Source organism: Bison bison, unplaced genomic scaffold (genome assembly GCF_000754665.1).
Source record: "Bison bison bison isolate TAMUID 2011002044 unplaced genomic scaffold, Bison_UMD1.0 scf7180017864533, whole genome shotgun sequence".
Lineage (NCBI taxonomy): Eukaryota > Metazoa > Chordata > Mammalia > Artiodactyla > Bovidae > Bison > Bison bison.
This window is the reverse complement of record NW_011495082.1, coordinates 8,178,974-8,204,515: the sequence shown is the minus strand read 5'-3', so window position 1 is coordinate 8,204,515 and position 25,542 is coordinate 8,178,974. Positions and strand designations below refer to the sequence as shown.

General features: G+C 41.1%; 1 protein-coding gene across 3 annotated transcripts in view; it reads left to right on the top strand.

Moving 5' to 3' along the window:
* The first annotated feature begins 4,200 nt into the window (after positions 1 to 4,200).
* Positions 4,201 to 25,542, top strand: part of FAM172A (family with sequence similarity 172, member A) — a 283,100-nt gene continuing 261,758 nt past the window's right edge. For all 3 annotated transcript variants that reach the window (XM_010831927.1, XM_010831928.1, XM_010831926.1), the window contains exon 1: positions 4,201 to 4,361. The gene's annotated coding sequence lies outside the window, so the exon portion shown is untranslated. The remainder of the gene's footprint in view (positions 4,362 to 25,542) is intronic.

Sequence of the window (25,542 nt, the reverse complement as noted above, 5' to 3'; positions counted from 1 at the left end):
AAGGCCAAATTTGCCTGTTACTCCAGGTGATTCTTGACTTCCTACTTTTGCATTCCAGTCCCCTATAATAAAAAGGACATCTTTTTTGGGTGTTAGTTCTAGAAGATCTTGTAGGTGTTCATAGAACCATTCAACTTCAGCTTCTTTAGCATTACTCGTGGGGGCATAGACTTGGATTACTGTGATACTGAATGGTTTGTCTTGGAAATGAACAGTGATCATTCTGTCATTTTTGAGATTGCATCCAAGTACTGCATTTTTTACTGTTTTGTTGACTATGATGGCTACTCCATTTCTTCTAAGGGATTCTTGCCCACAGTACTAGATATAATGGTCATCTGAGTTAAATCCACCCCTCCAGCCCATTTTAGTTTGCTGATTCCTAAAATGTCAGCATTCACTCTTGCCATCTCCTGTTTGACCACTTCCAATTTGTCTTGATTCACGGACCTAACATTCCAGGTTCCTATGCAATATTGCTTTTTACAGCATTGGACTTTGCTTCTATCACCAGTCACATTCAGAACTGGGTGTTGTTTTTGCTTTGGCTCTGTCTCTTCATTCTTTCTGGAGTTATTTCTCCACTGATCTCCAGTAGCATATTGGGCACCTACCGACCTAGGGAGTTCATCTTTCAGTGTCCTATCTTTTTACCTTTTCAAACTGTTCATGGGGTTCTCAAGGAAAGAATAATGAAGTGGTTTGCCATTCCCTTCTTTAGTGGACCACATTTTGTCAGAACTCTCCACCATGACCGACTGTCTTGGGTGGCCCTATGTGGCATGGTTCATAGTTTCATTGAGTTAGACAAGGCATGGTTCATGTGATCAGATTGGTTAGTTTTGGTGATTGTGGTTTCCAGTCTGTCTGCCTTCTGATTGAGAAGGATAAGAGGTTTATGGAAGATTCCTGATGGGAGAGACTGACTGAGGGGGAATCTGAGGAATCTCTGATGGATCCATGTTCAGTGAATCTTTAATCCAATTTTATGTTGATAGGTGGGGCTGTGTTCCCTGCCTTTTATTTACCTGAGGCCAAACTATGGTGGAGGTAATGAAGATAATGGCGACCTCCTTCAAATGGTCCCATGCATTCACTGCTACACTCAGTGCCCCCAACCCTGCAGCAGGCCACCACTGACCTGTGCCTCTGCTTGAGACTCCTGGACACTCACGGGGAAGTCTGGGTCAGTCTCTTGTGGGGCCACTGCTCCTTTCTCCTGGGTCCTGGTTCACACAAGGTTCTGTTTGTGCCCTCGAAGAGTCTGTTTCCCAGTCCTGTGTAAGTTCTGGCAGCTCTATGGTGGGTTAATGGCGACCTCCTCCAAGAAGGCTTATGCCATACCTGGATCTGCTGCATCCAGAGCCCCTGCCCCTGCGGCAGGCCACTGCTGACCATACCTCGTCAGGAGACACTCAAACATGGTTCTGGCTCAGTCTCTGTGGGGTCTCTGGGTCCTGGTGTACATAGGTTTGTTGGAGCCCTCTAAGTGTCTCTGGAAGGAATGGAGTTTGATTTCTGTTAAGCTATGCTTTTCTTTAACTACTTTCCTGTCTTTTTAATTTGAGGCATAATAGTTTTCTGACTTCAATTCTCTAAAGGATCTAAAAAGAGCTGTTGAATTTAGGTTTTTAGGCTTTTCTTTCTTGTCATGAGGATAAGAATGCTGATTTTCAAGCTTCAAACTCTTTACATATTGGACTGGAAATCTCTAATTCACTCTAAACTGTGTTCTTTCCAATCATACTCCTGACTCACAAATATGGCTGGAAGGAAGGGAAAATTGTTTTGTCTCACCTTCTGCACCTTTTACTTCTATATGTTCCACACTTATTCTGTTACTTTGAGGTCCTTCAATGTCGCCTCATGAGTGGGAAGAAAAGGCTGTCATAGACTGTGACCATGCTTCCCTCAGTAAAAATGTCCAGGTGCTGGTGTTTTCTGTCATCAAGTACTTTTGTACATTTTGTTCTGGAGGTTCACCCAAGTCCAGGAATTCCAACACTGCCATTCTCTGATACATGGGACAGATGCTCCAGCCAATATCTCTAACTTTCCATGCAGTCCCTCTTCTTGCAGCTTACTTCACACAACCTTATTCTACTGACTTGTTTGTCCCTTTCTGCTAGAGTTACTTCTCTCCCTTTCTTCAAAATAATTCTACCCTAGAGTTTGTGTCTCTCCATAAAGATACAGGAAATCCTAAGCCCAGTACCTCAGAATGTGACCTTACTTGGAATAAAGTCATCAGATAGGTAATCAGGTTAAAATGAGGTCACTGGGATGGGCCCTTATTTAATATGACTGACGTCCCTATAATAAGGAAATTTGGACACAGAGACAGCACACAGAGAGAATCTCATGTGAAACTAAAGAGATTGGGGTGATGTAGCTACAAGGCAAGGGGCATCAAAGATTGCCAGCATCCCTGTAGAAGCAAGGGAGAGGCAAGGAACAAATTCTTCCTTGTAGCCCTTGGAAGGAACCAACATTGGATGTACTTTGGTCTCAGACTTCTAACCTCCAGAACTGTGAGGCAATACATTTCCACTGTTTAAGCCACCTGGTTTTAGGTACTTTCTTATGGCAGCCCTAGCAAATGAAAACACCTAGCCACGTACCAACATGTCTACTAGTTGCTGGGAAAACTTAACAGTTATTATCTCTGTACTCTGTCAATGAAGAATACCAAGTCTCTTGTCTTCCAAGCAAGAGTTGGTAAATCATGTTTAGCATTGTCTTTTCCAAAACTCCAAATTATTGGCCAAGTTCCCATGCCTCACTCCAGAACTATTTCTTACCACCTTTTTCTTCAACAGCAGCTTGGGGTGGCCCAGTGTCAGATCATTCAGGATCTTATGGATGTATGAAAACAACTTTGGATTTTAATTTTAGTACAGAACATCTTAAATGTTTTGAATAGGGAAGGAACAGATTCTAATTTTCTTTTTAAATGGATTTCTACAGTTGCCAATTGGAGACTAGATTGTACAGAGGTAAGAATAGAAGCATTTAGAACAGTCACTTTGAACACCCATTGAGGACCAGTGTAGAAGTTGTAGAAGTGGTAAGAACTGGTTAGATTTAGGATACCTTTTGAAGACAGAGCAAACCTATATGCAGGTCAGTAAGCAACAGTTAGAACTGGACATGGAACAACAGACTGGTTCCAAATAGGAAAAGCAGTACGTCAAGGCTGTATATTGTCACCCTGCTTAATTAACTTCTATGCAGAGTACATCACGAGAAACGCTGGGCTGGAAGAAGCACAAACTGGAGTCAAGATTGCCGGGAGAAATATCAATAACCTCAGATATGCAGATGACACCACCTTTATGGCAGAAAGTGAAGAGGAACTAAAAAGCCTCTTGATGAAAGTGAAAGAGGAGAGTGAAAAAGTTGGCTTAAAGCTCAACATTCAGAAAACTAAGATCATGGCATCTGGTCCCATCACTTCTGGGGAAACAGATGGGGAAACAGTGGAAGCAGTCTCAGACTTTATTTTGTGGGGCTCCAAAATCACTGCAGATGGTGATTGTAGCCATGAAATTAAAAGACGCTTACTCCTTGGAAGAAAAGTTATGACCAACCTAGATAGCATACTGAAAAGCAGAGACATTACTTTGCCAACAAAGGTCCGTCTAGTCAAGGCTATGGTTTTTCCAGTAGTCATGTATGGATGTGAGAGTTGGACCGTGAAGAAAGCTGAGCGCCTAAGAGTTGATGTTTTTGAACTGTGGTGTTGGAGAAGAGTCTTGAGAGTCCCTTGGACTGAAAGGAGATCCAACCAGTCCATTCTGAAGGAGATCAGCCCTGGGTGTTCTTTGGAAGGACTGATGCTAAAGCTGAAACTCCAATACTTTGGCCACCTCATGCGAAGAGTTGACTCTTCATTGGAAAAGACTCTGATGCTGGGAGGGATTGGGGGCAAGAGGAGAAGGGGACGACAGAGGATGAGATGGCTGGATGGCATCACAGACTCGATGGAAGTGAGTTTGAGTGAACTCTGGGAGGTGGTGATGGACAGGGAGGCCTGGCGTGCTGCGATTCATGGGGTCGCAAAGAGTCAGACATAACTGAGCGACTCAACTGAACTGAACTGAACTGAACTGAACAGCCCAGGGAACCAACCCAGCGACCGCGCCCCACCCACTTCCGGCCGGTCGCGGCCGTCGGCGTCGCGTGCGCGATGACGTTGCAGTCTCTAGCGGACCCCGGAAGTGCAACTTGAACTTGATCGGGGCGCGGATTCCCGAGAGGGAAAGTCATAACAACCGCACGAGGGAGTTCGACTGGCGAGCTGGAAGGCCACGCCTCCTCCCGCCTCCCCCCACAGCCCTGCAGCTGGGGGCAGAGTTCAGGTAGGACAAGCGTTTGCCGGCGTGCGAGCTCGCGGGGGGCAGGCCCGGGCAGGAATCAAGAGGAAGAGGCCGGCCCCTTGATTCATCCTGGGCGGGGGTCGCTGCCGCCGGAGGGGGCCGGAGGGTACCCGGGAGCCAAGTTGTGGTTCCTGCGCACCCCTCTGCCTTCTGCCCGGGACCTCGCCGATGGGCAGCTTAACTCCTGCTATTTCCATTTTCGATGCGGGGCAGAACACGTGTGTTCCCTGGCTGAGTCTCCTTCCACTTGGAGACTGTAGCGTAATGGGCCTTCCTAAGCTTTCTCAGGTTGGGGGGTAGGGTGGAGGGGGATGCATTGCAGTTTTCTGGTTAAAGATTTTTCTACGAAAATTACCATCACCTGACAGACCTTTATCAGAAATCATTCGTTGCAGACGGAAGACTATGAAGTGCAGTTATAAAATGCTCTCAAAACTTGTAACTTGCACGAGCTCTGGTGGGACATTTCACTGGGATGCGTTCGTAATTGAAGACTTTTGACTTTGAAATAAAGTTAGGTATATTTTGGAGTCAGTCTTCTCTTTCCCTCATCCAGAGATTTAACATATTCGTCTAGAGCTCCGGAGTGTGTATTCGTTGTGCCAAGTAATTGGTTAGTTTTTGACTATCTTGCATTTGTCTATTTCCCCAAATCCTCTCAAAAGTTCCAAAGGGAAAAATCCTCTGGTTTTTCAGGCTACCATGTGCCTTATACCATTTACCAAAATGCGTGAAATATCCATTTCACGGTAACTTTTGTCTTAAAGCTTTGTTAGAGATACATTCTTCGTGTTTATTCTTTATCCCTCATTGCGAGGAACAGATACACTGTATTTATTTAATGTATTTAGAAAACGAACGTCAAAAGGGGACAACAGAGGATGAGATGGTTGGATGGCACCACCAACTCCATGGACGTGAGTTTGAGCAAGCTCCGGGAGTTGGTGATGGACAAGGAAGCCTGGAGTGCTGCGTCCATTGGGTTGCAAAGAGTCAGACACGACTGAGGGACTGACTGAACTGAACTGAGTTAGAAAGTAAGTCAGGGAGCAGTTTTTTGACATGCTGCTACCAGGCTTCTATCTGACTCTTCAACTAAGTGTTCCTTCAACTTAAGGGTGAGCCTAAACCAGGGATACTGGATGTCTTTGAGGCAGTGGCTACTACAATGCTGGTACCAAAGTCAAGAGGGCAATATGACCTATGAAACTGTAAACATCTATCCAGTCATTCAATTAACAGATATTCATTGGCCACCTTCAGTGTGCTGGGTAGCGTTCTAGGTGCTGGGTTTCCAATAGCAAACGGAAGAGGCCATCTTTGTGTTGAAATTTACATTGTGGATAGAGAAGGACAATTAGCAAATAAATATGTCAGGTAGTGATAAGAGCTATGAAGAAAAATAAAGCACACTGAGGGGAGACAGAAGGATGGAGCATGCTCTTTTAAATAGGGTGGTCAGTGTCAGCCTCTTTGATAAAACGACTTTTGAGTAGAGATCTGGATGAAATCAGAAAGTGAGCTCTGGAGGTATGTGATATGTGTTTCAGGCTAGGAAAAGAAATATATTTGGTATATCTTGAAATATCTTGGAATAGCAAGGATCTAGGCATGCAGTCATCAGTGTTTACAATTCTCAAGAATATTTATTCAGTGATTTGTGTGACCATAAGTGATCTTTTTTATTGACAGCCTATTTTTCTCAGCTTTCCCCGACAGTCCTCTATGAGGAGAATCTGATGTCTCCAGATATGTAGAGATGTTTCCAGGCTCGCATTAGCATATTTACATAACTTGTCCTGTTTTAGGATCAAATTGGGTTTGTACAGTGGCCATGGGTAACTGAGTAGTGAGTGAAAAAAGCTAACTTATGTCAACTTTTCATTCTTTTTTCTCTAAAATTGTAGTAAAATACACATAACATAAAATCAGTCATTTTAACCATTTTTAAGTGTACACTTCAGTGGCATCAAGTATTAATACATTCACATTGTTATGCAGCTGTCACTACCGTCCATTTCCAGAATTTTTTGTCTTCCCCAAGCAAAACTCCATTCCCATTAAACATTTCCCATTCTCCCTCTTCTCAGCCCTGGGCAACCATTAGTCTACTTTCTTTCTCTCTGAATTTTGTTTCTGCTCTAGATATCTCATGTAAGTGGAACCATATGCCGTTTGTCCCTTTGTGACTGGCTTATTTTGTTCAGCATAGTGCCTTCAAAGTTCATGTATGGTGTAGCATGTTCAATGTTCTTCCTTTTTTAAGGCTGAATAATATTCTCTTGCATATATAGACTACAATTTGTTTATCTGTTCATTTGTCTGTGAATACTGTGTTGCTTCCACCTTTTGGCTATTGCGGATAATGCTGCTGTGAACACGAGTGTGCAAATATCTATTTTAGTCTCCTGCTTTCATTTCTTTTGGTTATATACCCAGAAGTGGAAGCGTTGGATTATGTGCTAATTCTGTATGTAATTGTTTAGAAATTGCCATCCTGCTATCCACAATGACTGCACTGTTTTACCTTCCTACTGGCGGTGCAGAGGTTTCATTTTCTCTGCATCCTCACCAACAGTTCTCCATAGCCTCGCCAGGCATATTTTCTCTCTTAAAAAAAAAAAAAATAATAATAATAGTCCTCCTAATGGGTATGAAGTAATACCTCAGTGGTTTTGATTTTCCTAATGATTGGTAATATTAAGTATCTTTTAATCTGCTTTTTGGCCATATTTTTATGTCCTTCTTTGGAGCACTGTTCATTCATTTCACGATCTATTTTTTGTTTGTTTGTTTGTTTTTGGCTGTGGCACACAGCTTGCAGCATCTCAGTTCCCCAGCCAGGGACTGAACTCAGGCTATGGCAATGAAAGTCTGGAATTCTAACCACGAGGCCACCCAGGAACTCCCCTTAAGGTCTGATCTTAATAGAAAATTTTGCAGGTTTTTTGGCAAATTTTTTTAAGGGTTGAGAAAGCAGCCACCTTGTCTTCTGTTACTTTTTTAACCTTAAAATGCTATAATTATCAAAACTTAAATTCTCTATAGACCAAGTACCTGTAGTAATTCCAAACTTAGAAGTAAAAGAAACCGTGAAATACCTTTTATAACAATGAATGAACGTCTGGGTATCAGACTGTGATGAAAAGTTCGGAAAAGCCGAAGATCATCTTGACCTGCTTTGATTCTTTCCTCTTTTTCTTTAGATGGGAAGGAATATATTGATCAGCTGACTGTGGCTCTGAAGTAGATCGCTCTTGTGTTGTTGTTTCTGGTAGCTGAGAAGAGCAGGAAACAAGAGAGAAAAATGATGAAGAAACAGAGAAAAGACGTGTTAGGTAGCAGTTGGATGTGGCTAGATGGAGAATAGCAAAGGAGTTCAGTGACATTAAGGGACTAAGCCCTGGAACTGACAGGAGAAGACAGGGGACCTGGCAACAAAATGGCAGAAAGTGATCCAGCTCCACAGACTGGAAGGGGCTGGGGACAGGGTGGGAGTGCAAATCACGGCTGCATTTCAGCCACACCTACTGTATACCAGGTCCAGTTCAGTCCAGTTCCAGTTCAGTCGCTCAGTCGTGTCCGACTCTTTGCAACCCCATGAACCACAGCACGCCGGGCCTCCCTGTCCATCACCAACTGTATGCTGCTGCTGCTGCTGCTAAGTCGCTTCAGTCGTGTCTGACTCTGTGCGACCCCATAGACGGCAGCCCACCAGGCTCCCCCGTCCCTGGGATTCTCCAGGCAAGAACACTGGAGTGGGTTGCCATTTCCTTCTCCAATGCAGGAAAGTGAAAATGAAGTCGCTCAGTCGTGTCTGACTCTTAGCGACCTCGTGGACTGCAGCCCATGAGGTGGCTCCGTCCATGGGATTTTCCAGGCAAGAGTACTGGAGTGAGTTGCCATTGCCTTCTCTGCGCCAACTGTATACCAGGTAACATATGTCAATTCATCTGGTTCAATGCTTAGTATTTGGAGGGTGTGCGATGTATACAGCCCACAGAAATAAACTTAAGTTGTTCAGACCGTATATCATATCATTTCCAGCCATAGAGCAGTGAGGTTTAATTGAGTAATTTAATGACTAATTTTGTAGTTTAACAGTGTTCAGCATTGTTAAAAATTATTTTTAATTTATCCGTTTAAGAAAGGAAGGACTTTTTATTTTTAGTGCAAGATAATGCATCTTAAAAAAAAAAACAAAAAACCGTTGAATGTTTTTTACACTGCTGCTGCTACTGCTAAGTCACTTCAGTTGTGTCCGACTCTGTGGGACCCCCTAGACGGCAGCCAACCAGGCTCCCCTGTCCCTGGGATTCTCCAGGCAAGAACACGAGCTCGTTGCCATTTCCTTCTCCAGTGCATGAAAGTGAAAGTGAAGTCACTCAGTCGTGTCCGACTCTTCTCGACCGCAAGGACTGCAGCCTACCCCAGGCTCCTCCGTCCATGGGATTTTCCATGCAAGAGTACTGAAGTGGGTTGCCATTGCCTTCTCCAGTTTTTTACACTCAGATCAGATCAGATCAGATCAGTCGCTCAGTCGTGTCCGACTCTTTGCGACTATCATTTATTAAATACTTTTTGGGTACTGCATTTAGCTATTTAAGTTATAAAGCTTATTTAAGTTAATTACTATGCTTTGATTTAAAGTGCTGAATGAAAAATTGTACCACACTCTTGCGTATCATTCTATGAATTTGCTACGGATGAGGTAGCAGATGACTGACTTGCTTAACATTTCACAGCTAAACTAAAGATGATTTAGAGGTAGCAGTGCTCTGCTACTTAATCTGATATTGTGTCTTGTCTCCTTTTTTGGAGAATGGTTCATTTTTGCTATATAGATACTGCAATATAGATAACATAATTTTTGCTGTAGAGAAAAATATCACTGTGAAGACAGATCATTGAAGCAAAGCATTTATTCTATGTTTCTATTTCTTTATAGCAGATTGGTTATTAATTTCAGGTGTAGTCTAGGTTGATCATATACTTAGGGTTGATTTGCTTAGTGGTTAGAGAGGCGTTGATAAGACTAAGACTGTGGATTTGGGCCTCTTAAGACCCTTTAGTAGCTAATTAAGGAAATGATAGCAACTAGTACCCAGTAGTATAACTGCTAATGGCTATGGATGTGGCTGGTTTTCCTATCCCCTGCTCATCATTGCCGTCATATGTGATACGGTGTAAGAAGGCAGCAGGGAAGATACTATATGTGGCTCAACAGACGCAGTACTTCTATTTAAAAAAACAATTCAGAGTTAATATCCAACGTAATGAAGGAGTGTGATATCTTTTTCATCTGAAAAGCATAACTTAGTATTGTGTGCTTTGTTTAGAACATGGAACAAGCTAGACATGTGACCAAAATTATAACTCAAGGTAAAGCAGTTAAGAAACTAAAAAGTTTGATTAATAACTGAGATATTCTCTTGACTTGAATTACCCCATTCTTCTTGATATCATGTCTTTGTCTATACTATGGAAGTGACTCTTACAGTAACTCAAGTAGTTTGGGAAATAATTAATCATCACAGTTCATTTGTCTTAATACCCATTAATGTAGTTGAAGTATTTATCTTGAGTTGTCAGATCCAGGAATTGGTTGGTCAACAAGAGAGGAAGGATCAGATCAGGAAAGCAGGGGAAGTACTGGCAGAAAAGAAAGGGGGTCTGTCAACAGGTATTATAGCTGAACAGGGATTGGACTCTTATCTCAAAAGTGATGGGAAGAAGTGGGGAGATACAGGAACAGGAAAAGGCCCAAGATCTACATGAACTGAAATATGAGGCAAGGAAAACTGGGAAATAGTCAGGCAGGGTCTCAGTTATCTGAATCAGTAAAAGATGGATGCCTAGTCATAAGGCAGTCTGGATCCCATACTTGAGGATCTTATGTGCTGGTTGGGATGTCTGCTATAAAGACAAGATTTAGCAAAATGTTTTGTATTATGAAAGAAGTACGTGTGGGATGGTATAGGAGAGGCGCAGTGCCTTACCTGGGGTTTTTGAAAGACTTGGTGGAGACAATGATACCTAAGGTGAAAACTTAAGAATAAGTCATTTAAAAATAAAGTGAAAAAGCTTTCTAAACAGAAGAAATAGCTGTCAGCTGTGTGGTATTTTTTAAAAACTAAGAGAAATTTGCAAATACTCGAGCAGAAAGTTTAATTGTTACGAGAGATGGAGTTGGTGAAACAGATAGGAATCAAGTCATGGAGGGAGAGGCACAGGATATGAGAAGGCTTGTATATTTTGATAAGGGTTCTGGACTTGCCTCTGTAGCCAACAGAAACTATTGAGTGGTTTCTCTTCTCTCCTGTGTGACAAAGAATTTAGCTTTGCCCCAAAAGAGGCCTGGTTTTTGCCCTCAGTTTCTGGATGGTTTCTTGGTTTGCTTGGGGACTTTGGATCACATGTCTAACAGTATGATTTAGAGTGGAGGCTGCCCATAGCCAGAAAGACTATGTGACTTAGTGTAGGGCCTTTGACTCCCTTGGGATCAGTTGACATTGAAACTGACATCAGCTATGTAAGCAGTCAGTCAATCATGCCTATGCAATGGAGACTTCCCCGACCCCAGCCCACCCTCAAAAAAAACAACTCTGAACACCACGTTTCCTGCAAGCTCTCCAGGTTGGCAGTAGTCTGTGCATATTATGCCATATAGTTAGCAGAGAGTAACATCCAAAACTTCACAGAGGGACTTGCCAGGAGGGTCAGTGGTAAAGAATCTGCCCGCCAATGCAGGAGACGTGGGTTCGATCCCTGGGTCAGGAAGATCCCCTGGAGAAGGAAGTGGCAACCCACTCTAGTATTCTTGCTTGGAGAATCCCATGGACAGAGGAGCTTGGTGGATTACAGTCCATGGGGCTGCAAAAGAGTCAGACATGACTTAGTGACTAAACAACAACACAGCTTCACAGAAGACATCAGAAGCTGTGTGTTTGTACTCTCAACTTTGTCCTGTATGCTTTTTTCCATTCCCTGACTTTAATCATGCTTAAACCATAGTCATGAGTATAAAAATTTTTCAGTGAGTTATTTACGTCTTCTAGAGAATTATCAGGCCTGAATGGACTTTGGGAATCCTGTGCACTTGTAATCGGCATTAGAAGTGAAGGTAATCTCTTGTGTGGACTGTTGCATCAAACTCTATAGTTGGCCAAAGCCTTTCACATCTCCTTTCTCTGCTTCTTCCTTCCTCTGATTAGGAACAAAAATGGCTTTAGCATTTGAACGCAGGGCCGAATGAACTGATGATGTTGAAGTAACCTCTCTTCTAAGATTGAGGCTGTTTGGAAAAGTATCAAGAATGTTGTAACACAAATGGGTCTAAACGTGACATCCCCTGATACTTTCTAATTGCTATGGAGTCAGTTGCATCTCTCAAAGTACATAATTTGAAGCTCTAACCCCACCAAAGTAATTAAGGTTAAATGAGCTTATGTGGGTAGGATCCTGATCTGATAGGATTCGTGTCTTGATACCTGAAACCTCACTTGATTTCTCTCTCTACCATGTTAGAACACAGCAAACAGGTGGCTGTCTAAAAGCCAAGAAGAAAGTTCTCACCAAAAACCAACCCTGTCAGACGTTGATCTGTGATTTCTAGCCTCCAGGACTGTGAGAAAATAAAGTCCTCTGTTTGAGCCAGCCGGTATTTTGTTATGGCAGCTGGAGCAGACTAATATACTAATTTATGATCTTTTTTTTTTTTTCTTAATCAGCGATTAGGTTTCATGTGCTCTAGTGGAGGAATGTTAGGAGTTCGATGAACTCAGTTTTTCTTGAGTTCAATTACTCAGTCGTGTCCGACTCTTTGCGACCCCATGGACTGCAGCACTCCAGGCCTCCCTGTCCATCGCCAGCTCCCAAAGCTTGCTCAAACTCATGTCCATCGAGTTGGTGATGTCATACAACCATCTCATCCTCTGTCTTCCCCTTCTTCTCCTGCCTTCAATCTTTCCCAGCATCAGGGTCTTTTCCAGTGAGTCAGTTCTTTGCATCAGGTGGCCAAAGTATTGGAGTTTCAGCTTCAGCATCAGTCCTTCCAGTGAATATTTCAGGACTGATTTCTTTTAGGATTGACTTGGATCACCTTGAAGTTAAGGTACTCTCAAGAGTCTTCTCCAACACCACAGTTCAAAAGCATAAATTCTTTGGCACTCAGCTATCTTAATAGTCCAGCTCTCACATCCATACATGACTATTGGAAAAACAATAGCCTTGACTAGACAGATCTGGGTGGCAGAGTAATGTCTCTGCTTTTTAATATGCTGTCTAGGTTGGTCATAGCTTTTCTTCCAAGGAGCAAGTGTCTTTTAATGTCATGGCTGCAGTCACCATCTGCAGTGATTTTGGAGCCCAGAAAAATAAAGTGTGTCACTGTTTCCGTTATTTCCCCATCTATTTGCCAAGAAGTGATGGGACCACATGCCATAATCTTAGTTTTCTGAATGTTGAGTTTTAAGCCAACTTTTTCACTGTCTTTTTTCACTTTTATCGAGAGGCTCTTTAGTTCTTCTTCGCTTTCTGCCTTAAGTGTGGTATCATCTGCATATCTGAGGTTATTGATATTTCTTCTGGCAATTTTGATTCCAGCCTGTGCTTCTTCCAGCCCAGTGTTTCTCATGATATGCTCTGCATACAAGTTAAATAAGCAAGGTGAGAATATACAACCTTGATGTACTTATTTTCCTATTTGGAACCAGTCTGTTGTTCCATGTCCAGTTTTAACTGTTGCTTCTTGACCTGCATACAGATTTCTCAGAAGGCAGGTCAGGTGGTCTGGTATTCCCATCTCTTTCAGAATTTTCCATAGTTTATTGTGAATCACACAGTCAAAGACTTTGGCTTAGTCAACAAATCAGAAATAGTTGTTTCTCTGGACCTCTTGCTTTTTCCATGATCCAGTGGATGTTGGCAATTTGATCTCTGATTCCTGTGCCATTTCTAAATCAAGCTTGAACATTTGAAAGTTCTCGGTTCACGTATTGTTGAAGGCTGGCTTGGAGATTTTTGAGTATTACTTTGCCAGCGTGTGAGATGAGTGCAATTGTGCGGTAGTTTGAACAGTCCTTGACATTGCCTTTCTTAGTGATTGGAATGAAAAGTGACCTTTTCCATTCCTGTGGCCACTGCTGAGTTTTCCTAATTTGCTGGCATATTGAGTGCAGCACTTTTCACAGAATCATCTTTTAGGATTTGAAATACCTCAACTGGAATTCCATCACCTCCACTAACTTTGTTCGTAGTGGTGCTTTCTAAGGCCCGCTTGACTTCACACTCCAGGATGTCTGGCTCTAGGTGGGTGGTCACACCATTGTGGTTTTGTGGGTCATGAAGATCTTTTTTGTACAGTTCTGTGTATTCTTGCCACCTCTTCTTAATATCTTCTGCTTTTGTTAGGTTAGTACCATTTCTGTCCTCTATTGGGCCCATCTTTGCATGAAATGTTCCCTTGGTATCTCTAATTTTCTTGAAGAGATCTCTAGTCTTTTCTATTCTCTTGTTTTCCTCTTATTTCTTTGCATTGAATGCTGAGGAAGGCTTTCTTATCTCTCCTTGCTATTCTGTGGAACTGTGCATTCAAATGGGTATGTTTTTCCTTTTCTGCTTTGCCTTCGCTTCTCTTCTATTCACAGCTATTCGTAAGGCCTCCTCAGACAGCCATTTTGTCTTTTTGGACTTCTTTTCCTTGGGGATGGTCAAGGGAACCATGCAGGAACAAGACGTTCCCTGTCTCCTTTACAATGTCACAAACCTCCGTCCGTAGTTCATCAGGCACTCTGTCTATCAGATCTAATCCCTTGAATCTGTTTGTCACTTCCACTGTATAATCATAAGGGATTTGATTTAGGCCACATCTGAATGGTCTAGTGGTTTTCCCTACTTTCTTCAATTTAAGTCTGAATTTGGCAATAAGGAGCCATGATCTGAGCCACAGTGAGCTCCTGGTCTTGTTTTTGCTGACTGTATAGAGCTTCTCCATCTTTGGGTGCAAAGAATATAATCAATCTGATTTCAGGATTGACCATCTGGTGATGTTCATATGTGGAGTCTTCTCCTGTGTTCTTGGAGGAGGATGTTTGCTATGACCTCTGCATTCTCTTGGCTTCATTTTGTACTCCTAGGCCAAATTTTCCTGTTATTCCAGGTATCTCTTGACTTCCTACGTTTGCATTCCAGTCCCCTGTGATGAAAAGGACATCTTTTTGGTGTGTTAGTTCCAGAAGGTCTTGTAGATCTTCAAGAACCATTCAGCTTCAGCTTCTTCAGTGTTACTGGTTAGGGCATAGACTTGGATTACTGTGATATTGAATTGTTTGCCTTGGAAATGAACAGAGATCATTCTATCGTTTTTGAGATTGCAACCAAGTACTGCATTTCAGACTCTTTTGTTGACTATGAGGGCTACTCCATTTCGTCTAAGGGATTCTTGCCCATGATAGTAGATATAATGGTTATCTGAGTTAAATTCCCCCATTCCCGTTCATTTTAGTTCACTAATTCCTAAAATGTTGATGTTCACTCTTGCCTTCTCCTCTTTGACTACTTCCAATTTGTCTTGATTCATAGACCTAACATTCCAGGTTCCTATACAGTATTGCTCTTTACAGCATCAGACTTTACATCCATCACCAGTCACATCCACAGCTGGGCGTTGTTTTTGCTTTAGCTCCTTCTCTTCATTCTTTCTGGTTTTATTTCTCCACTCTTCTCTAACAACATATTGGGCACCTACCAACCTGAGGAGTTCATCTTTTAGTGTCCTATTTTTTTGCCTTTTCATACTGTTCATGGTGTTCTGAAGGTAAGGTACTGAAGTGGTTTGGCATTGCCTTCTCCAGTGGACCACGTTTTGTCAGAAATCTCCATCATGACCCGCCTGTCTTGGGTGGCCTTACACAGCATGGATCATAGTTTCATTGAACTAGACAAGGCTGTGGTCCATGTGATCACTTTGAATTTTCTGTGATTATGGTTTTCATTCTTTCTGCCCTCTGAGGGATAAGGATAGGAGGCTTATCCTTAGACCCTCTTTATAGTTGAATCACCTGAAATTGCTCAAAAATTTGAAAGAATTTGATCAGAGAGACCTTCAAGAGAACTTACAGTTTATATACCATCTAAAATGATTGAGCAAAAAAGTTGGTACATGAAAGTAGAAGAAAGGAAGAAGGAAGAATGAAATGAAAAGTAATAGATGGTAGGGTCTTTCCTGTAGATTGGGTTGTGGTCTGATTTATACAGGATGACTCTAGGTTTGGTTCTAAGATTCGGCAAATTTGGTCTCACTGGAGACAGTTGTGGACCTCTTCTCCCCAGCAGGAAAGCATTTTTAATCTGTATTTTGTTCTTTCAGGATATTTTCCTACTTTTTTCTAGGTGACTAATATGATAAAATCAATTCATGCTAATATATTTCACAGGTAATTATGATAAAAGTATTATTTTTTGCAGATATTATTTCATTTTGAAGCAGTGTGAGTGATTCTAATGGTGAAAATTTCATCTGCCTTAGGAACACTGCAAGTACTTCTAACAAACTAGATGATTCCATTTTATTATTCAGAATAAGCTATTTATTTAAAACAGTTTATTTATTCTGAATATTTTTCCTCAATAAAAAAACATGTATAATTATTTTTATCCAAACAAGCATATGTGTTTGTGTTTCTGACTGTTCCAGTTTAAAATATAAGGTTTTTCTCTCTTTCTCTTTCAACAAAAAAAAGACTTAGAGCCAGATCAATCCCTAACACTGAAAATGAGTTTTTAAAGCTAATATCCCTTTATTTTTAAAATCCAAAAACAGTGGGAGAAAGCAGTGTTTTTATTTTGGTAAATCCAAAAGAAGCTCCTTCCCCACATGGAAAATAAATTATTGCTGAATTGGAAAATCAGTAAGCAATGTAGTCAGTGATAATGAAAATAAATGAATCTGGGAGCTAAAGTGATGTGCAGTAGTTCGTTGGGGATTTGAATATATGTTGTCTATTGCCGTGTAACAAGTTATCTTAAAATTTAGCAGCTAAAATGAAGAACATCTGTTATCTGCATGTTCTCTTAGGGTCAGGTATTTAGGAGCAGCTTAGCTAGGTTCCTATGGCCCAGACAGTAAAGAATCTACCTGCAGTGTGGAAGACCCGGGTTTAATCCTTGGGTCGGGAAGATCCCCTGGAGGAGGGCATGGCTACCCGCTGCAGTATTCTTGCCTGGAGAATCCGTTACATCAAGGAGCCTGGTGGGCCACAGTCTGTGGGGTCGAAAAGACTCAGACATGACTGAGCGACTAACACTTTAACTTTTCACTTAGCTAGGTTCTTGTTTGGGATCTCTCGCAGGGTTGGAATTTCAGTGTCAGCTGGGGCTGCCGTCATCTGTAGTCTAACCTGGTCTGAATCATGTGCTTGCAACGTGCGCCCCTGTGGCTGTTGGCAGGAAGCTTCCCTCACTCACCCCACGGGCCCCGCTCTCCATAACGGCTGCTCACAACACGGTTTTCTCAAGAGTGAATGATCCTTGAGAAGGATGGAAGCCACAGTCTCAGAAGAGTGATACTGTCGCTTCTCCTGTTCACTGTTGGTCATACACATCAGCTCTGGTCGGTGTGGGAGGTTACTTCATGGAGGCATGACTCCTAAGAGAGGAAGGCTGCCTGCCACTGTCCGCCCCCCAGCCTGCAGGGGTTCCTGTCCTTTCCCCCAATCCCCATATACAGCGTGCTCACCGCTTCCCAAGGCCATCACATGTCTCATTCTATGACGGTATCATCTTGAAGTCCAGAACCACATCATCTAAGGCAGGTCCAGGTGTAGGTGGGCTTCCTTGAAGGTCACTCCTTCAGCATAGCTTCTTGAGTTCACTCATTTCCACTTGTCTCTGCTCACCCATCTGCCCCACCTCCCAAAATACAGTGGGGGGTCAGGCACAGGGTAACTTCTGTAGACATTCTTGTTTCTTAAGGGGGAAAATGGGAGACACAAAGGCATCACTGGCTCATAGCATTTCTGAAATCCAGATGGGCAGTATTGATAGGGCTCAAGCCTGGGCGTTGTTATCCGTGTTTACAGCTTTGCTGTCTGTGCTCTTGGTCTTACCTCTTTTTTTTTTTTTTCCATAAAATATAGTAGGTGCTTGTAGGTGAGTGGTTTTCTCCGTCTACTTCCTACCAGTAAAACTGTAGGGTCCAAAAAACTCTTTTCATTTAAGATGTATTAAATCTTTTAAATATTAAATTAAAAGATGTATTGAAAATCCTGTATACATCTTGTGGATATTCTGTAAATTCTGTTGAGATGTGAATTCTATTGAGGTGCATTTATTTAGTTAGACAAACGCCACAACTACACCTTTTTCTTAAAAGCTAAATCCTTATATACTTCAGGCTCTTGCGTATTAGGCTGAAGGACAATGACCGTAAGCTTTCTATAAGCTTTATTGTTTGAGAGAATCAGTAAGGCACACTCTACTCTCTTGAAAGGGCCTTTTGTCTGACTGACTAATATTCTAAGGTGTCACCTTTAATGTATTGATACATTAGTATTTAACACTCAGCTTCATCTTTGAACCATGTTTTCCTGGTAGTGTCCTCGATTTGCTTAGAAGACATTTCTCACTCAGCGTCATTTGTCTTCTGGAGAGGAATTTTTTCTCTTTTTAATAGACTTTATTTTCTAGAACAGTTCTAGGTTCACAGCAGAGTTGAGTGGAGAGTTCAGAGATTTCCCATATACCTCCTGCCTCTTGGACTCACATAGCCTTCCCGGCTATAAAATTCTGCATCAAGAGTGGCGCTACATTTGTTACAGTCAGTTAACCTGTTGCTGTTGTTATTGGTCAGTCGCTAAGTGGTGTCTGACTCTTTGTGACTCCATGGACTGCAGCACACCAGGCTCCTCTGTCCTCCATGATCCCTTGGAGTTTGCTTATAATCGTGTCCGTTGGGTCAGTGATGCTATCTAACCGTCTCATCCTCTCCTGCCCCCTCCCCTTGGCTTTCAGTCTTTCCTAGCTCAAGGTCTTTTGCAATGAAATGGCTCTTTGCATCAGATGGCCAAAGTCTTGGAGCTTCAGCTTCAGTCCTTCTATGAATATTCAGGGTTGATTTCCTTTAGGATTCATTGGTTTGCTCTCCTTGCAGTCCAAAGGACTCTCAAGATTCTCCAGCAGCACATCTCAAAAGCATTAGTTCTTTGGCACTCAGCCTTCTTTATGATCCAGCTCTTTCATCTGTACATGACAACTGGAAAAACCATAGTTTTAGCTATGCGGACTTTGGTCGGCAAAGTGATATCCCTGCTTTTTAATATGCTGTCTAGATTTATTTTAACTTTGCTTCCAAGTTATCCTACACTGACACATCATTATCACCCGAAGTCTGTAGTTTACATTAGAGTTCTCTCTTGGTGTTGTATATTCAGTGGGTTTGGACAAATCTATATGGTATGTGTCTGCCATCAGAGTATCATTCAGAGTAGTTTCACCACCCTAAAAAATCCTCTTTATTATGCCTATCCACTCCTCCTTCCTCCCTAACCCCTGGCAACCACTAGTCTTTTTAGTTTCCATAGTTTTGCCCTTTCCAGAATATCATAGAGCTGAAATTGTATATAGTATGCAGGCCTTTGCACGTTGGCTTCTTTTACTTAGTAATATAACTTTTTAAGTTTCCTCCCTGTCTTTTCATGGCTTGATACTGTTTGTTTGTTTGTTTTTCTAAGTGTTGCCAAGTAATATTCTTTTGTATGAATGTACTACAATTGATTTATTCATTCACCTACTGAAGGACACTTTTGTTCTTTCTGAGTTTGGCAATAATGACTAAAACTGCTGTTGATATCTGTATGCAGATGTTTGTGTGGACATAATTTTTCAACTAGTTTGGCTAAATACCAAGGAGCATGATCATGGGTTGTATGGTGAGAATATATTTAATTTTGTAAGAAACTGTCAAATTGTCTTCCAGTGTAGCTGTATCATTTTGCATTCTGGCCAACAACGAAAGCAAGTTCTTGTTGCTGTATATCCTTGCCAGCATTTGGTGTCGTCAGTGTTAAGGATTTTAGCCATCCTAATATATGTGCAGTGGTATCTCATTGTTGTTTTAATTTGCAATTCCCTAATGATATATGATGTTAAACATCTTTTTGTAAGCTTGTTTTCCACCTGTAATCTTCTTTAGTCAGGATGTACTCATCAGGTCTCTTGCCCATTTTTTAATTGGGTTGATTTCTTATTGTTGAACTTTAAAAGTTCTTCATCAGTTCAGTTCAGTTCAGCCATTCAGTTGTGTCAGACTCTTTGCGAGCCCATGGACTGTAGCACGCCAGGCCTCCTGGTCCATCACCAACTCCTGGAGCTTACTCTAACTCATATCCTTTGAGTCGGTGATGCCATCCAACCATGTCATCCTCTGTCGTTCCCTTTTCCTCCCACCTTCAATCTTACCCAGCATCAGGGTCTTTTCAGATGAGTCAGTTCTTTGCATCAGGTGGCCAAAGTATTGGAGTTTCAGCTTCACCATCAACCCTTCCAGTGAATATTCAGGACTGATATCCTTTCAGATGGACTGGTTGGATCTCCTTGCAGTCCAAGGGACTCTCAAGAGTCTTCTCCAATGCCACAGCTCAAAAGCATCAATTCTTAATATATTTTGAGTAAGATACCTTTATTTGATATGTCTTTTGAAAATATTTTCTCAGTCTGTGACTTATCTTTTCATTTCCTTGACAGTATCTTTTGCAGTGCAAGGTGTGGCTTCTTTTCGTTTAACATTCCTTTTATTAATATATTGCTTGCTTCTCACATTTTAGTATAAGCAGCAAGAACCAGGTGGCACATTCAGCACTCTAGGTAGAAATCTCCTTGTTAGATCAACCACTTCATTAGGTACATTTTCTACTTTCCATATAATTCCGTGGAACACTAAAATTGCCACCACTACATAACAGCCCCCTTCTCGAGTTCCCAGTAACACTTTGCTTTCTTGCAGGTCCTCACGCACAGCCTTATCAAGGACCACGGGGCTTCTATTAACAGAGTCTTCAGTGGGATGGGGGCTGTAGGCTTTCTCTAACACTTTTTTCAGACCCCCCTCTGTCTGATTCCAAAGCCATTCTCACATTTAAGGTTTTTGGTATGACAGTATTCCACTTGCAGGTACCAAAATTGATATCTGTGGTTGCCCTAAAATAAGTAGTTGCTGTACTGAGACTTCTGTAAGACAAATCACGTGGTTGACTGAATTACAGCACAATTTGAATTTGCAATCCTAAAAGAAGGATTGGACCTCGATCATCATGGTGGGTATATAAACGCATATGCTGAAGAAGTTGGGCACCTCAGATCTCTAATTCTGCTGAGCCTCCTTTGCCAGTAGAAGTAGCCCTTCCATGCCTTCCCAGGAGGTCTGTCTCCCCTGGCCTGAAGAACCTGTCAGTGGCCTCCCTTGAGCTGCCCACAGTGGATCGCTGATCTTCCTCTTTTCTTATTCCAACCATCTTCCATTTCTTCTAGACCTATGACCAGACGAGTCCAAACAGACCCCAGAGGGTGAGATAAAAAGATTAAACCACAAAGATGCGTGTGATTTTTTTCAGTTTGTATATATATAGAAACTGGAGAATTGTGTGTGGGAATAGGTTCTAAGAATGTGGAATCAGGTTAAAGGAAAATACAGTGGGAAAGAAGCAGGGATGCTCCTCGTTCCTTTGAAACATTATGCGTACTGTTTCCGCACTTGTAGTTTGATTAGTTAATGGCCTCTCTCACTAGACCAAGCTATTCAGTTGCTAGGACCATTTATTTTTGTAACAGCATGAGAAGCAGCAAACATTATATGCCAGGTATTGTTCTGAGAACCTAACACACATTAGTTCATTTGATCCCCACAGCTATCCTTTAAGTAGGTACTAATATAAAGTGCAGTTTTTAGATGTGGAAACAAGGTTACTGGATTGAGGGTCCTCAAGACTGCCCTTAGGTTTGACGATTTGCTGGCAGAACTCCCAGAACTCAGAAGCACTATTAAATTCACAGTTGCAGTTTATTACAGTGAAAGGGTACAGATTAAAAACAGCAAACAGAAAAACCACGTAGGGCCGAGTCCAGGAGAGACTAGGTACTAGCTTCCGCTTGTCCTCTCTGAACAGTCGTACAGAAGGTGTCTTGTTCTTCCATCGACAGTATGTGACAAGTGCAAAGTGTTAGCAACCAAGGAAGCTCCCCTGAACCTTAGAGTCCAGAGTGTTTTTTGAGTGTCAGTCACATAGACACTGGGGGCTTCCCTGGTGGCTCAGTGGTAAAGAATCTGCCTGCCAATGCAGGAGATGAGGGTTTGATCCCTGGCTCGGGAAGATCCCCCCCGAGAGGAAAATGGCAAGCCACTCCAGTATTCTTATTTAGAGAATACCGTGGAAAGATGAGCCAGGCAGACTATCGTCCAGGGGGTTGCAAAAGAGTCAGACATGATTTAGCGGCTAAATAGCAACAACAACACACATGCAAGGAGTGCCCCCATGACTAACTCAGTGACCAGCCCCCACAGAGATCAATCTGATACAGCATGCCGCAGGATCCAGGGAATAAAAGCATGCATTCACCATAAATCATGTGGTTAGTGTAAACTGCATGGCATGGCCCAAGGCCTCAGGCGTACGAGGATACTATTATCAGGCGTGGTATTCCAAGGGCTTATAGGCATCTCACAGAAGCCAGTCAAGGGTAAGTTCTTTCTTTAGAATGCACAGGCTTTGGACATCTCAAGCCTGCCGAGTTAACTGCACACCTGAGGTTAAGTACCTTGGCCTAGGTATTATATAGAAGAAATGGTAGAGTTAAATTTTAAGTACAGGCATTCTGGCTCCAGTGTTCTATGACCGTATGTTCTACTGCCTTTTGGCATAGCTTCTGTCAAATACAGAATCTGGTATGTTTGAGGCACTGAATAAATTTTTATTAAGTGAATGTAGAGAAGGGAATGGCAAGCCACTCCAGTATTCTCACCTGGAGAATCCCATGGACAGAGGAGTCTGGTGGGCTGCAGTGTATGGGGTTGCAAAGAATCGGATACAACTGAGCAACTAACACACGTTAAGTGAGTGAATGAAAGAATGGTAGGGAACTGTAGGCTGGGCCTGCTGATTCAGCAAAGGTTATTAGTTTTAACGCTTTTTTATGAAATGCCACGTGTCTCTATCTACTCCACAGCTCTCCAAAATCTATGTAAGTTATTAGACATTCATTGAAGATCAGCTTAAGTTTCTTTTTGGCTGTCTTCTGCTGAGTAAATATTGCTCAGTTGACTTGAGTAGTAGGATTAGAAGTCTAATTATTTCTAATGTATTAAGAAAGTATATGACTGCTTGAAATTTCAATAATTAGAGCTATTTTTCTGGTTTACAGTGTTATGCATTCCTTAATAGCTGTTGCAATTATAGCTAAAGCTAAATACTTGTGATATTTAGGTTATTTTTCTATTTGTGTGTATTTGCTAATTTCTGTTGGAATAAATAACAAGATTTGGCTGAAATGTAACAAAATAATCGTTCCTCAAGTAATAGTTAATAAATTTGTTATATTATTTTCTACCCACAGGGTATATATATCATTCTCCATGGAATGAGTACTACCATAACATGTAAAGCATTTAGGGAAATAGAATAAATCATGCCAATTACCATTTATTTTTACATTTAAAAAATCTCCTCACTTTTATCTGTTGTAATCTTATTAAGGTATAATTGAAGTTCAATAAATGGTACATATTTAAAGTATATAATTGGATGTTGTTTTAGCATATATCCTTGAAATTCTCATCACAGTCAAGATAAGGAGTATTTCCATCATCTCTAAATGTTTTCTCCTGTCATTTTCTGTTGGTCATTTGTATGTCTTTTCTCAAGAGATAGCTGTTTAAATCTTTTGCCTGCTTTTAAGTTTGATTATCTTATTATTGACTTGTGAAAGTTTTGTGTTTTTTTTTCCTTCTGTCATCTAAGTATTTCCTCCAGTCTGTGGCTTCTTTTTCATTTTCTTAATGCTATTTTTTGAAGAGCAAACATTTTTAATTTTAATGAGGCACAGCTTATCAATTTTTTCCTTTTATAACTTGTGGGGTTTTTTGGTTGTTTTCAGACTGAGAAAACTTTGCCTACTCTAAGATTCCAAAGATTTTCTCTTGTATTTTCTTCTAAATTTTTATAACTTTAGGTGTTATATTCTTGTCTGTGATCTATGATCTATGTTGAATACGTTTTTATATATGATGTGAAGTAAGAGTTGATTTTTATCTTTTTGCAAACAGATAATTCAGTTGAATCAACGTCATCTTGATTTCTCCCCATAGCTGTGTATGTTGACTTAAGCATCATGTGTAGGGCAGGCAGGTTAACCGTGTGTCCAGAGTTCACTTTGTAATAAACTTAGGAACAAATGTAATCAGAGATTACATTTTATTTGTCTTATCTGCACTAACTTCTCTCAATTTATTTAATGATAAAAGTGGGTATTCATAAATTAGGTCTTCCCAGGTGGCTCAGTGGTAAGAACAATCTGCCTGCCAGTGCTGGAGATGCCGGAGACGTGGGTTTGATCCCTGGATCCGGAAGACCCCCCGGAGGAAGAAATGGCAAACCACTCCAGTATTCTTGCCTGAAAATTTCCATGGACAGGGGAGCCTGGTGGATTACAGTCCATGGGATCAGAAAAGAGCTGGACATGACTGAGCGCATGAGCGTGATTCATAAGTTGAGCAAAGCCTGTCAATACTGCATTTTATGTACCATGTACATATTTAAGTTTCTTAATTCACTTAGTAGTAAAGTGGACATTTTTACTTTGTTAATGGTCTGAGGGGGAAAGAATTCAGTTTTTCAACATTTTTGATTTTGCACTCATTACCCATCGCTTTTGCAGCCATAACTCTTCTTTAGCCTGATAATTTGCCTTCTCTCAGGGAAGACACTCTTCTGGCTTACAAAACTTGGGTTTAGGTTATGTTCCTCTCTTTTGACACTGTATATGATTTGATAAATAACTGCCCACGTGATAGTCATAACAGTTATAAAGCATTAAAATTCAGTGGTGAATTAAGATGTGGATAGGGTAGATAACGTGGTATTTGCTTTGTTTTGTTCATTAATCTGTTATTCAGTGAACTTTGGAAGGCAGATTGCTGAGAAGAGGTCGAGGGTTTTAGTCTAACCTGTAGTTGTTTGCACTTGGTTCTCCACTCCTGAAACTGACCTTTCTTATTTTTTAGTGAGAAATGCTTGGAAAGTAGAAGTAACACCATCCTCATTTCTCCCTACATTTTAGTCCATGCTTTTTCTACTGTCTTCTGTTTACCTGGCATTGCATTTCAAGTGGTTGGAATGGAAAGTCAGTTTTGAAAATGTCAGAATTTATATACTGTTTATGTGGTTTGAAATCTTGTGGTTCCATTTATGAGCTAGCTTGCCTGTGTCTGTCACATGTGTATAATCTGTAAATAAAACAGCTGGGATTGTTTACATATTGACTTTAAGGTGCAAATTACAGTGATATTTAAGGGAGAATGCCTTTTCTTTCTTCTGTTGTTGCCGTCTTCATTGAGAAATTTCCCATTTGACTAGTCTTGTACTTTCTTTGGTCTGTCTGACTTTTAAAAGATCGTATATCCTTCACATTTTCCATGCAGATGTTTATGCAGCCCTGATGTTTACTGGTCTACTTATCAATTCAGAATATTCTGAAATCTAAAATTAATTTGACACTTAGAAAAAGATAGAAAGTTCTGTCTTTGCTTCAGACCTATGCTGCATATTTGAACCTAGCTTTACCAAATCCCTAAACTATTGTATTAGGCACTGACCCAACTGATTATGAAGTGACACTGTTTTTCCTTATGGCTATTATTTTTAGTGTGCATTGCTTCCGTTTCAGTCAAGATCTGAATATATATATATATATGTAATGTAAACTGTATGTTTCTGTGTCTTTTGTTCCAACTGTTTATTAGTTCTTCCTGAATAAGACCTTGACTATATATCATCTAAATCCTACCATATCCTATAGTAGTATCAATATTTTTTATTTAAGTAATTTATTTAGATTAGCTAATAGCTTTCATTTTAAAGAATGTCATTCGGTGTTAGTTGTTTAATAAAATTGTGTA